The following is a 14,340-nucleotide window of genomic DNA, read 5'->3' as shown; positions in this document are numbered from 1 at the left end:
AGGAAAGAAGTTGATAGAAAGGTAGAAACTTTCAGTTGTAAGATGAATAAATCCTAAGGATCTAAAGCATAGCATGATAACTATGATAATACTGCACTAAATAACTGGAATTTGCCAACAGAGTATATCTTTAAGTGTTCTTACAAAAATTTGAAAAATTTTAAAAAAGATAACCACATGAAGTGATGGATGTGTTAATTAACTTGATTGTGGGAATCCTTTAACACTGTATATACTGTATCAAATCATCACATTGTATACTTTAAATATATTACCAATTTATTTGTCTATATACCTCAATCTGGAAAAAAGATCAAACCAATTCACAAAAATATCATAGAATTCAAAAGGTCTAAATCTTTTCATAGAGTAATGAGTAAACAATTAAAAATGTTACAATTGTGAAGAAACAGGAAATGTGACATATAATCCATGCAAGTACAGTTTATAGAAACCAAACCCAAGATAGCCTATATGTTATGTTACATTCAGTTGGCAATCAGTTTAAGGCAGATATTGTAAATATTCTGAAAAATTAAAGAAAAAAATCACTGAAAACACAGGGTATGTCAGCAGAGACACAAAGACTAAAATCACTAAGACAAGGATTTCTGTGAAAGTGTTCAAGGTACTTCCAAGTCATATTCCATATAAACCTATCCCATTATATATTTTTTAAATGTTTTTAAGATAACCAAGTGGCTTTTCCTCCTTAATCTGTAGGTAAACTATTCAACTTTATCAGCATGTGAAGTATTAGTCCTATATCTGGTGACTGTTAGTGGTAAGGACCAAACTGAAATCAGTAAAACAGATACAATCCTATTAATGATTTATTACATGATCTTCCATGGTTTCTTACCTATAATACATGATTAAATTACACCATTAAGATAATCTGAACATTACTATTTCGAGAATCTCTAAGAAAGAGCTTTCCACTTAGAGAGTGTTTTATGTTAGCTTTTTGCCAACCCACTAAATACTTCATAAATAGCACTTAATAGGCACTTAATAGCATTTAATAAGCACTGATTAAAGATTCAGTTTGAAACTAAGGATTTTTAAAATATTTTCTTCCTCCTAAAATCACATCCAAATGCCAAGTATATAAAACATGGTTTTAAAATTGTATGTGGAAAATAAAACTGAAAGAAAGTTAACTACAGCCAAGGTATGTAACTAATTTCATAAAGATAAAAGTATATGAAGAACTAGCCAACAAAAGACACAAAATATCAAGTACCTACCCAAAGGTAATGACAACCAAGAGCTTGATGATTTTTACCGTCAAACCCAAGAATCACCCAAGATTTGTATTTGATGAATGGCACGAGGCACAACTATGGAATAAAGATAAAAAATTGGGTGCTATCTCAAAAGTCCAAAAATTAGAGTTATATACCATGTTCTCTGCCTCCATTCCAGAGGCCATATATCCCCCAGGATAAATTATGAACTGACGGAGCCAAAGAAACTTCTCCAAGGAATCTAAACCTAGCAAAGAGCAGGAAGCTGCCACCTTGATAATTACTCTCCTTAAGTTTTATTGTGTTCTGTTAACAATCCCCATACCCCAATCCCACACCACTTCCTCTCCAGTTACAAGAGATGCTAGCATAAATTTAAATGGATGAGATCAGTCATGATTCTTGACATAGGCTGACTCCTGAGCAGAGCCCATGGATACCTTAGAAGAGAAGTAGATACGGACACTGGGGATCTGGCATTGTTTTCTACATAAAATATTGAATATTCTTTGGACTATGGGTTCCACATTTGATGTTTTAATTATGCTATTGAACTATAATATGATGATAATAAATTAAATTAGCATAGCAAAAAAAACCAGACTAAAATACACATTTGATCATTTTGATTTTCAAAGTAGCCTGTCTGAGTTACATGCAAAATTATTTTTGCTTCCTATTTCTGAGTTGGAAGTTCTGGTACTTACATGGCCCACTTCACACAAATATTTTCAAAGGAAAATACATCTGAGAAAAGCATTCAATTAAAAGGAGTCTGTGAAATGAAGAAGACAATCATACCAAATAAAATACTTTGTGTAAAACTTGTATTTTTTTTTTCTCAAGGTCCTGAGTCATCACTATGAAAATTTGAATAAACAAAGAATTGTGGTACTGACATGTCTTTTGGTACAGGTTTCCAGGGATTTGTGCTTTCCTGACAATTTGTTGATTACCCTTGCAAATAAACAGTACAAAATAAAAATGTCTACAACTGTACCTCTGAATACCTATGATATGCTACATCTCTATTTCTCACCCAATCTCAAGAACTGATACCATAATTTACTTTGGTTTTATTCAAGCTAAATAAATGAATTCCTGACTCCTTTTTTTCCCATACACTTAACACAATCTACGACAAACATTTTAAAACTACCTAAAGTATATATTTCATTCTCATTATTGCTCACCATTCCCATTATTACGTTTCTAATTCTACTTTTGGACTACTGCGTAGCCTCGGAAGTGATCACCTTGCCTCCAACCTGCCCAGCCTCATACAGACTGTTCCGTATATAGCACCAAACTGGCACTTAAAATTCTAAGTCAAATAAAGTCATTCAGCGCCTTGCTCAGAAATTTCCAATGGCTTTACTGTATTACCTCCTTTCTGTTCTTCAAGAATTCTATGCAGCATCTCATCTGTTTGGATTTGATGTCTCTACTCTCCACAGATATTTATTTGGCTAAAGATGGATTTCAATTCTACCTAATCATCTATGATAATATGTATATTAGATATATTTACCTTATATATTAAATATTATGTATGTTATATATTTCTCTGTAATTTTATATACTGTATGGTGTGCATGTATATTGTATATATATATATGCATATAATTTATTAATAATGAATGCTATATTGAATAAAAATTTGAATACCATTTGGATCTTTCTGCAATTGTAGGCTACATAAGAGAAAAGATATTCTTTTTTGTATATGGTCATATGTCCAGTTACTAAGAAGATGTCTGGAATATGTTAAGTAGAACCTCAATAAACTTTTTTTAATGCTCACGTGAAGGAAACAATATATTGATTCTATATTTGTAATGCTCATTTTAGGACTACTTTTGAGGGGCTTGGGTTTTAAAGCCTCATCTGCAAATCCTGTGTGTAGCCCCAGAATATAACCTACATTTGCTCATATATGTAAAATAATGTAGTAAATTTAATTATATTACATTTTAAAATACATAAGTCACATGGATTATTTGTCAAGATTCTGATATCTCTTACTTGTTAAGATAATTTCCAATTTTTTTAAATAGCTCCATGTTGATACAACCTAATTTTGACATTTCAATTTTGCTAGAATATCAAGTTTTTAAATTATCCTATACTCTCTATCTTTAATAAAGTATCTAGAAAATCAATGCCATTTAGAGATAGGTCTTTTTTTTTCTTTTTTATTTTGCAAGCTAACAGTCCATATACAGTAGTCTAACTTAGCATGACATAAATTTTTAAAAAACAACAGAGTTCTCTTGAAAGACAAAAAAAAGTCTTCATATATCACTGTGAAATACTGAAATCCTAATTTCTTTCAATGTGCTCTGAGTGTACCCTTCAAATCATTTGACAAGGTATTTAAAGTAAAAAATGCAATCACCTACCATTAAATCACTTTGATCTTGTAATGTATTTCTGGTTAATCGATGTTCTGCAACCTGGTCATAGAAATTGAAAAAAAAAAATCAGTCATGTGGTTAGTAGTAATGCTAGTAATTTTTTTCATTGAAAATGTGGTACTAAATTGAAGTAAAATACTTATTTGCACTAAAATGAAAGTACTGGAATAAAAGAAATGTATAAAATCAAATTTTAAACCTTTGTAAGATTTATAATCAGTTTTGGGCAGATATTGCTTTACAACACTCTTAATAGTGATCTATTGCCTACATTTTAGAAGAATGTATACCAACCAATCCTAGGTTAGCATAAATACATCCATGAACATACATACATGCATACATAAATGCCTCTAGGTGATTTTAATATACCATTTTCTTCCTAAATTTACACCAATGATTTACAAGGATAAACTGTCAAAAAAGTTTGAACTACTAATCGATATTAAAAGATAAATTCATACTCATTAACTATTATACAGTAAGGAAGATTTTTAGGCAAATATTGTAAGGAGGATTGCTAGGCAAATTGTCCACAGTCCTCAACAGAACATTTGGTTAATAAGTATTAAGATGATTTTTCATGTTAACATATTTGTCAGTTGACTAAATCTGTTTTTATACATTCTTATTTTCCCAGAAATTATAAACCATCAAATATATCATAATTCTAACTCACATACAAAATATTTTTGTCAAAATAGTTTCAATGATAACTAATATCATCCACATAGTTGTATTTTATAAAAATCCAAATTAAATCACTCTTTTATGTTTTATGGTTATATGTCTTTTGGGTAATTTTCATCCTATTATTATCTAGTCATTGTAAAGAACACTTAGACCTTTCAATAACATTTCTGCTCACTATTAATTTTGGAAGTGTTCATTGGGCAATTTTATGATAAGTGGCAAATTACTTCTAGTAGTTTAATGAAGTCCCTTTTTACTCACAATACTCCTTTATTTATTGCTCCTCCTCTTTTTCTGTATCCACTTGATATTATGCATTAGTCATTCAAGGACATAATTAACATAGACAGTCTCTTTCTAATTCTCAGGACAAACTTTCAATGCTTTTTATAAATGTATCAGAATTCAGTGTGTAAGGCAAAAAAAAAAATCACTGAGTGCTTTTTTGGGAGAAAGCCATATAGATATTCTGAATCACAGCCAATAATGAAATTATTTGATATTATAGATTAACACAGTCTGTAACATTGAGTTGGGAAAAATTCATAAAGGAATGGTGAATATTTTAAAACTCTTGTGGATAAATATAATTTTAAAATTACACTGCTTAAATTGTATCACTTAATTGCATCATCTTTATGCAATAATAATAATGATTACTTTTGAACAAATCTAAATGGCAGAGCAGAAGGCTTGAAAACATTTTAATTATCTTACATATAAGTAAGTATATCATTTCCTTTCTATTACATTCACCACAGTATAATTTACTTGCAATTTAAAACCCAAGCTTCAAAGTCACATAGGTTTCTTCTTATAAGTCTCCAAATTGATGCCATTGCTTAGAAATTCTTCACAATTCTTATACGTAAGAAATCATAACATTTGATTGTAATAGGATATCTTTTATTCTTAGTGGCTATTTTACTCATACAAATTTTATGATACATGTTATCATCAAAATGATCATTCTGAGTATCTAAAATTAGTAAATGTAAGTGCATGTTTTCCATATTTTAGATGATGGGAACAAAGATCTTAGCAACAACAAATTAAAGTTTCACCACCATACGGAAAATGAAACCTCACTGTAAGTCTATCTATCTTCCTGCGAGGACATGGCATTATTAGTTTCAGTGTGGCTGGAGAATGTTCCTTTTGTCTACCTTGCTTGCATGGTAGCTTGCAACTGTTTTACTCCAGTAAGCCATATTCAACTACACACAGTCTGCTGTCAATCATAAAGTGAACTTTTAATGGAGCTTTTATCACTTGTGTCAGAAAAATCACTTCTATCTAGGACCTCAGTGTGTGGTTAGATTTAAAATTGGATAAATATTGATGTAAAATTGAAGGAGCTCTATATTATAACTTTATCTAAATAAACATAATGAGGCATGATTTAACTACATTCATTAAAATTCAACCTTGTTACATGTAGAGTTCTACAAGTTGTAGCAACATATACAATCTTGTTACCAACAAAATAATAAAAATATAATCATTCCATTATCCCAAATTTTTCCTTCATTCCCCAAACAAGCCAGGTATGATGCAAATTTTAGTTATAACTTTCCTTTTTCAAAAATTAAATAAATAGAAAATACAGTATATATAGTCTTTTGTGTCAGGGCTCTTTTTTGTAACATAATGCTTCAAGATGCATCCTTGCATTGTTTTTTTTCTTTTATTCTTTTGAAAGAAAAGTATATAGATTTTAATAAAATTATTAATAGCTTCAGATAAGTTCCACGGTATCCAGTAGTAGCACAATGATAGATATATCACTGGGCCACTATGCCTTTCATCTGAGCACTTCAGGAATTCATGATTTTGCATACTGCCTAGTTTGTTCCTTCTTTTATGGAGTAGTATTTTTTGTACATATGTACCACAATATCGTCATATAAGTGGGCATTTGGTTACTTTTCAATTTATAATGATAATGAACAAAGTTTTAATAAACTTTCATTTAGAATTTCAGTATGTTTTAAATTTCACTTGGATAAATATGTTGGAATGGGATTACTGGGTTGTGTGATAAGTAAATGATTATATTTTTGTATTGTTAAGTATATGGTAACACATTAAGTATAAAATTATGTTTAAGATTATTTGTTTTCCAAAGTGGTTGTAAAATGTTGAAAAAATTATTTTTCTCTGTAAAAATTTTGATTATTTTTGTTTCTATTTTATTTGCCCCAAATATGTTTTGGTTTCCATTTTTATTTCTTTGACCCATTGATTATTCAGGAGTATGCTGTTTAATTTCCACTTATTTGTGAATTTTCAAGCTTTCCTCCTGTTACAGTTTTCCATTTTATACTACTATGGTTACATATGATTTTAATCAACTTGAGATAATTTCAATCTTCTTAAATGTGTTAATACTAATTTTGAGACCTAACATTTGATCTATCATGGATAACGTTCTGTGTACACTTAAGAAGAATGTATATTCTGCTGCTGTTGAATGGAATACTTGGTACATATCTCTTAAATCCATTTGGCCTAATGTGTAATTCAAATCCAATCTGGTTACTGATTTTCTGTCTAGGTGATCTACCCATTATTGACGTGGAGTATTAAAGTGTTATTGCGTCACTGCTTATTTCTGCCTTCATGTTTGTTAATATTTGATTAACATATTTAGATGTTCCAATATTGTTCACCAGTATATTTGCATTTGATATATTCTCTTGAGATATTGACCCTATTATAAAATTGTTTCTTGTTATAGTTTTGGACGAAATATCTTTTTGTCTGATATAATTATAGCTGATCTTATTCTCTTTTGCTTTCCAAGTGCATGAAACATCATTTTTCCATCTCTTCACTTTCAGCTTATGTGTGTCCTAAATTGAAAGCAACTTTCTTGTAGACAATATAGTTGGATCTTGTTTAATATAAAATTGCCTAAGGCATGTCTTATCTCTCATAAATTAAAAATAAAAAAGGTGCTCACGTTGCCAATCATTATGTTCCCATTTTCATTTTTCAAATATTTTGTGAAAAATGTTGATTTATAAATAACCTGTGCTCTTTTCATAAACATTTTGCCAAAGTGGTGGCTGACATTCCAGATAGTCATGCATAGCTGAAGTAACACAGAAATACAAAGTTTAGTTTCCTCTCCCACAGTGAGGGAGGAAACAGTGAAACATAAAGCAGTTTATTTTTAGTCTTATATTGTCCTTAGGATATTATGAAGCTTTTGAACTGCCTTAGACATTATCCCCAAAAGTCCCCCCTTCCCGTTTAGGGTTCATTCTGATATAAGCACAAAATAGTTGACCAACATATATACTAGATCATAATAGCTATGAATCTAACTAAGCTCCTTTAAGCTTATTTAAGCTTCATTTAATGTAATGACTTTGTTGTGACCTGTTTGTAGGGCAGATCTCCCATGGATAACTTCAATAAGAATTGTGATTAAATTATATTTATGTTCTTAAGTTCTTTTCAGTGGTTAGTCCTCATTAACCTTCATGAATGAGTGGCATTTTATTGTCCCATGTTGTTTTTTTGGTTCTGTATTAGTATCAACAACTTAAATTCATGTTTTATTCTTTTCCCCCCCTAATTTTTTCTTAATTAACTTTGTAAATTTCCCAGATAGTCATAAAATGCAGGCTGCTGTCAGGTCACTTCATGCAATTTTCTTATTGGCTAACTTAAATTGTGGCTCATAAATAGTATTGATTGATTGATTTATCTATTTTATTTATTTATTTTTAATACAGAACTAAAAGAATCACATTGCAGAATGCATGTAAAGTAACTTTTGCAACAAGGTTAATCTTTTTTATCTAAAAGAAACAAATTTTGCATTATTGCACACATTCTCACTTTTTCTATCTAAATAAGAAAGATGATTATAAAACATTCACCTACCTAACTTTAATTCTGGGTCCACACAAATATTTTTACCTTATAAATGTCTGGGGAAAAAAATCAAATGACACTTAAATTCTTTTATTCTGTATCTTATCAATGTAGAATTAAACATTATAGTCCAATTAAAATTAAATTAAATGTGCATTTATATGTCTCAGTTTCAAGCAGGACATTTGTGAGGCACCTGCGTGGTTCACTCGGTTGAGCTTCTGACTTTGGCTCAGGTTATGATCTCACCGTCCATGGGTCCGAGCCCCTGCATCAGACTATGCGCTGACAGCTTGGAGACTGGAGCCTGCTTGGGATTCTGTATCTCCCTCTCTCTGTGCCCCTCCCCTGCTCATGCTCTGTCTCTTGCCCTCAAAAATAAATATTTTTTTTAAAAAAGCAAGACATTTGTTTTATTTGTATGTATTTAGTATCTTATCAAATTATATATGTAATTTTAAATATGTATATAAGTATATGTATGCACATATAAAATTGAGGTGTAAAATAAATGCTTTAAGCTGTTCTAGATATTATTATGGTATAGATTTTTTTTAATTTACTTATTTAAATTCAAGTTATTTTACGTACAGTTAGTATTGGTTTCAGGAGTAGAACCCAGTGATTCATTGCTTACATGTAACACTAAGTGCTCATCCCAACAAGTGCTCTCCTTAATGCCCATCACCCATTTAGCCCAACCCTCCAGTTTAGGTATTTTTTAATTGCCCATTTCATGCCTACTCTTTGCCATGTGCTTTGAATTTATTTTTAGCATAAGCTTGTTCAGAACCCTGAAAGAGAAGTATTATTATCACTAATTTAAAGATTTGGAAACTGAGACTTAAAAAGTTTAGCTGTTTGACTTTGATTTATTAAAAATGGCTTTTTCTAAAAGATTTAGATTTCATTGCTTTATAATTAAGAAAGACGATAGCTGCTCCAGTATATGAAATAATGCTTTTCAGCTTACTAATGAAATTCAAGTTCAAGAACTTCTGTGCTTATTTTAGTCTTCACAACTTCTCTAATCATAGTGATTACCATTTCTAGAGATAATATTTAACTGATCTTTAAAAAAGTGATAAACATAGTTGCAAAGATAGTACTCCATTTCTTAAGAATTTTCTTTCATCAGTTCAATTTATTTATTGGCATGCCAGAAGTTTATGGTTTTCTTCTCTCCATTGAAAACATTTCATTCTTATATTGTTTTTCATTGAGCTTCTATTTAATAATTTAATTGGTATAACTTTAAATAACAAATGGAGTAAAAAAGATATTAATCAATTTTAATTACCTATGTTTACTCATAGCACTTTTATTAAACATCAAATACAGTATATTTCCTAATTTGATGTTATTGTGGCATACTATGATTATGTCACATGAAAGATAATATCAATATGCCTATTTTTACAGATGGCTATCATTTACAAATCTGTCATGTTTAAGCATTTTCTATGTTGCTAAAAGTAGTAAATAAACGTACATTTTAATGATTGTAGGGAGCTATAAAAAATAAATATCATTAAATATCTTTTTAAAAATTTTTGCTCCCAATGTATTTTAATAGCAGATAGATAATCTTCAACAACCATTAACAAGAATACTGTGACATAATTTGGCAAATGTGTAGAATAAGGGATGTCTTATTGAACAATATCCCCAGTACATTTTAAATATAAATAAAATAAGAAAGATGTAACAAATTGAGGAGTAAAAATCCAAAAGTGGTTTCCTTTTCATTATTTGAAATATTAAAGAGAGGTTAAGTGTGAACGTCACACTTTCTTTAGTACACAATGATGCTAATAAACCTGGGAATTGTTAAAAAAAATTTTAATGGAAAATATCATTCTCTCATGCATACAACATAACAGAATGCAGAAGCATTCAATATACACGCTGAAATGTGTTTTACAATATCCTAATATAATTTCATAATGAAGGATTTTTCTAGACCTTTGTGTGAGTAGAGAGATTCACCATAATTAAAAGAGAAACAGTTAATAGAGCCCTCCCCCTGAAAATAGGGAGGCCTTTATTTATTAAAATACTTTAGCCTTATGTTTAATAATTATAGAACCCTTATAATATGCTAGAAATAGTATTATCAATATTAGATGCTTTAACTTAATACCCATATTGCTTTTTTGTGGTAGTATTATTATTATCACAATTTAAAGATGAAGAATTGAAGTGAGCAGCAGGAGGGTATTAAGTAATTCATTCAGAAGGCTTAGAAATGGGTAAGGCCAGGAATTAACCCCAGGATAATGGTTTCAGAATCTGATATTATAAATACTGTGCATTCCTGTACAAAAAAATAGAGAGGTATGCATGGATCAGCAAGTTGCTGTAACACTCTAGTCTATGCTTCTCCTTATCCAATCGTTGATTCTTTTCTGAAGTTGGACTTCCGCCAATGTTTTCACCCTTCAATTCATGAAATGGCAGTTGACATGGCTTTTTTTTTTTTTTTTTGGATCTCCTTTTTTTTTTTTTTAACTCTGTCTTATCAACCTGATTATTGTATTTTCTGCATCAGAACTCTCTCAGGGGACACAGGTACAGAAATATTGCTGATCTGGTCTCTTTCTAGGAATGGTGTCAATATATAACATACATACATTCAGACATATATACAAACCCGTATCCTCTCCTTGCATGGGATAAATATTGTGGCAATGAGGGCTTTTGCACTGGGGTTTGGCTTCTTGAGTTTACACCTTACTCTTCCATTCACATGAGTCAACTTGGGCTATTTTCTTAAAATCTCCACCCCTCATTTTACTATCCATTAAGTGAGGTTAATAACAGCACATTCCTCAGTAGATAATTGTAGTATAACATTAGTTAATGATTGTAATGCCGATATGGAAAGGGTGGAATACATTAAAATGGCTCTGTAAATTTCATAATTATTGTATTACATTAAATTTTGTAATTACTATATGGTAAGAGGCATACATTCCTAACAATAGTATTATAAGGAATGTCCTGATACATTGCAGATGTAGAATTTTTAGTTTCAGGTAGGATACATAGTGGCTAATATCACACATAATGTTGAATGTCTGAGCCAGTCTTTCTGATGCCAGTATTCATTTATTTTTTAAATGAGACATAATTCACTTACAAACTTCACTATTTTAAAGTGTAAAGTTCAGTGTGTTTTTTAAACTGATGTTTCACCATCGTCTAATTTCAGAATATTTCATCTCCAAAAGAAACCCCATACTCATTTTCAATCAACTGCCTACTCACCATTCCCCCCAGATATAGGCAAAATAAATCTACTTTCTATCTACAAGGATTCTGGACACTTAATATAAATGAAATCATACCATATGTGGCCTTTTGTGTCTTGCTTCCTTCACGCTGCATATTTTCAAGGTACGTTCATGTTGCAGCATGTATTCATATTTTATTCCTTTTGTTTATTCATCAGCTGATGAGGATTTGGGATGCTTCACCTGTTTATTATGAATAATGCTGCTACAAACATTCAAATACAAATTTTCACATAGTCATATAATTTCAGTTGGAGGGGTCAGTAGACCTAGCAGTAAATTTGCTGGATCATATGGTAACTCTATATTTAAGTTTCTGTAGAACTGCCAAATTGTTTTCCAAATAACTGTACCAATAACATTACAACCAAAAATAAATGGAGGGTTTTCCTTTCTCTACATTTTCCTTACACTTGTTTTACCATATGTTTTCTAGTAGCCACCCCAATGGCTGTGAAGTGGTACTGAATTTTCACTTTCTTGATAGTGTCCTTTGAAGCATAAGGTTTTCATGTTGACGAGGTCCAGTTTATCTGCATTTCTTTTGTGGCCCCTGCCTTATGTGTCACATCTAAGATTCTATTGCATATCCAAAGTCATGAAGATGGACCTTTATGTTTTCTTTAAAGACTTTTTTTTTTTAATTTTAGCACTTACATTTAGGCCTTTGATGCATTGAGTTAATTTTTATATGAAGTATGAAATAGTAGTCCCAATGCATTCTTTGAATGGGGATATCCAATTGTCCCAAATGATTTCTTGAAGGAACTCCTTTCCCTATTGAATTGTTCTTGCCATCCCTGTAAAAAATTAATTTTTCATAAATATCCAGAGTTTATTCTGGACTCCATGTTCTCTTCCATTAATTTGTCTATCCTTATACCAGAAATACACTTTATTGATTATTGTAGGTCTATGGTAATATTTTAAATTAGGATATCTGAGTTCTTCAATTTCATCTTTTTAAAGATTGATTTGTCTTTTGGGGTCCTTTGCATTTCCTTATGAATTTTAGTTTGTGAATTTCTATGAAAAAGACATCTGGGATTTTGATATGGTTTACAATGAACATATAGCTCAATTAGGGAAATTTCACCATTTAACAATATTAAAACTTCTAAATCATTAATATGGAATGCTTTTCCATTTTCTTTTTTAAGGTCTCCTTTAATTACCCTAACAATATTGATTGATTATTTAGTGATTTTTATCAACTAATTCTGCAAAGTCTACATTCTTTATCTTATGGGCCCACTGAAATCTATGCTTAGTAGCCTGGTGGTCAGGTCACTACTGGGCAGAAATTTTGTTAAACATGTGCAAACAATAGATCTCTTTACTCTGTGCCAAAGTGGTTTTGTTGTTGTTTTCTTTCTTTCTTTCTTTCTTTCTTTCTTTCTTTCTTTCTTTCTTTCTTTTTCTTTTAGGGCATGTCTTCAACACTCAACTAGTTGATTGATAATTCTGCCTACTCTTCTCTTCCTGCATGCATTGGGATTCAAGGTCAAGCAGAGCTGAGACTTTAGGGCTTTCTCAGGTGTTTCTTAAGCTTGTTCAGGGCCTTGGGTATGCACAAAATTATATGCACGCATATGGACTTCTAGGTTACCAGAAAATACATCAGATTCTTTCAAAGCCCACATAGATATCAAACCCCTCAGATTTTGGTTTTAAGCTTTTTCATTGGCCTGCTATTTCCTCCAACAACATTATCTACAACCTTAGGAAGCTGCAAAGTTAAACAAATACCTTAAACAATTTTTTATAAATGCTTCTGGAAAAACAGCTTTTGTCCTGGATGACTTCCAAGTCAGAGCAAATAAATGGGATATGAAACTGGGATCTTTCAAGGAACTACCACACACAAAACAATAATTTTCTGAGAATGTAGTTTTGAAGGCGATCCAACCTTGTTCATCTGCCTTCATTGGTTGCAAAGCCGATGATTTTCAGTATATTTGCAGGCTGTTGGTTTTAAATCATATATATGTGTGAATGTTTATGTATGTATGTGTATTTATAATACAGGAGATGAATAGATGGAGAAAGAGAGAGAAACAGATATATATTCTTACTTAATCTTCTTTAAAGTCTGAACCAAGAGTATCTAAAAAGGTCAAAATAACAAACTTCTATTTTTCCATCTATGTATTCCTGTGAAGCTATTTATTTTTTATCACTTATTGGTCCCTATATCTGTTTCTGTTATCTGTTGTCTCTTGTGTCTGTGTCACAGCAAGAAGGAAAGTTAGAAAGAAAAAAAGAAGAAGAAAGAAAGAAATATGCCAGAGTAAGTTAGAAAACTAAGTAACTGTAGGGAAAATCTAATTTTTTAAAGCTGCTTGTCTATAATCTAATATTGTGACTTATATATTTTTATCATGGATCCATACTACGTTGAGTTCAAGAAAATATCCCAAAGTGCCTTGCACATGCATCAAACTATAGTCATCTACCTTGTGGGTATGTGTGTATGTGAGTGAGTGTGTATGTGTGTATGTGTGTTTATAGAAAAATCTTTCCAATTCTATATTTATAAATCACTTACTCTTTACTGGTGTCATTTTCAAATCCAAATGAAGAGGTCAAGGGCCATGGCACTACATATATATTTAATGATATGTTAGATATGTACTATCTGAGTTTTTTATTCTCTGTATGAGTCTTCATTTGTTTATAAACTGAGGTTTGGGATGAACTTCAATTGCAAAACGGCATGGGTTAAGCAACAGGTTTCACTGAGGAAAGTAAACTCACAAATTGAGGGTCAGAAAAAAGAGGTGTTAGGGCACAGGT

Source organism: Prionailurus viverrinus, chromosome A1 (assembly GCF_022837055.1).
Source record: "Prionailurus viverrinus isolate Anna chromosome A1, UM_Priviv_1.0, whole genome shotgun sequence".
Classification (NCBI taxonomy): Eukaryota; Metazoa; Chordata; class Mammalia; order Carnivora; family Felidae; genus Prionailurus; species Prionailurus viverrinus.
This window is presented reverse-complemented; position numbering follows the sequence as displayed.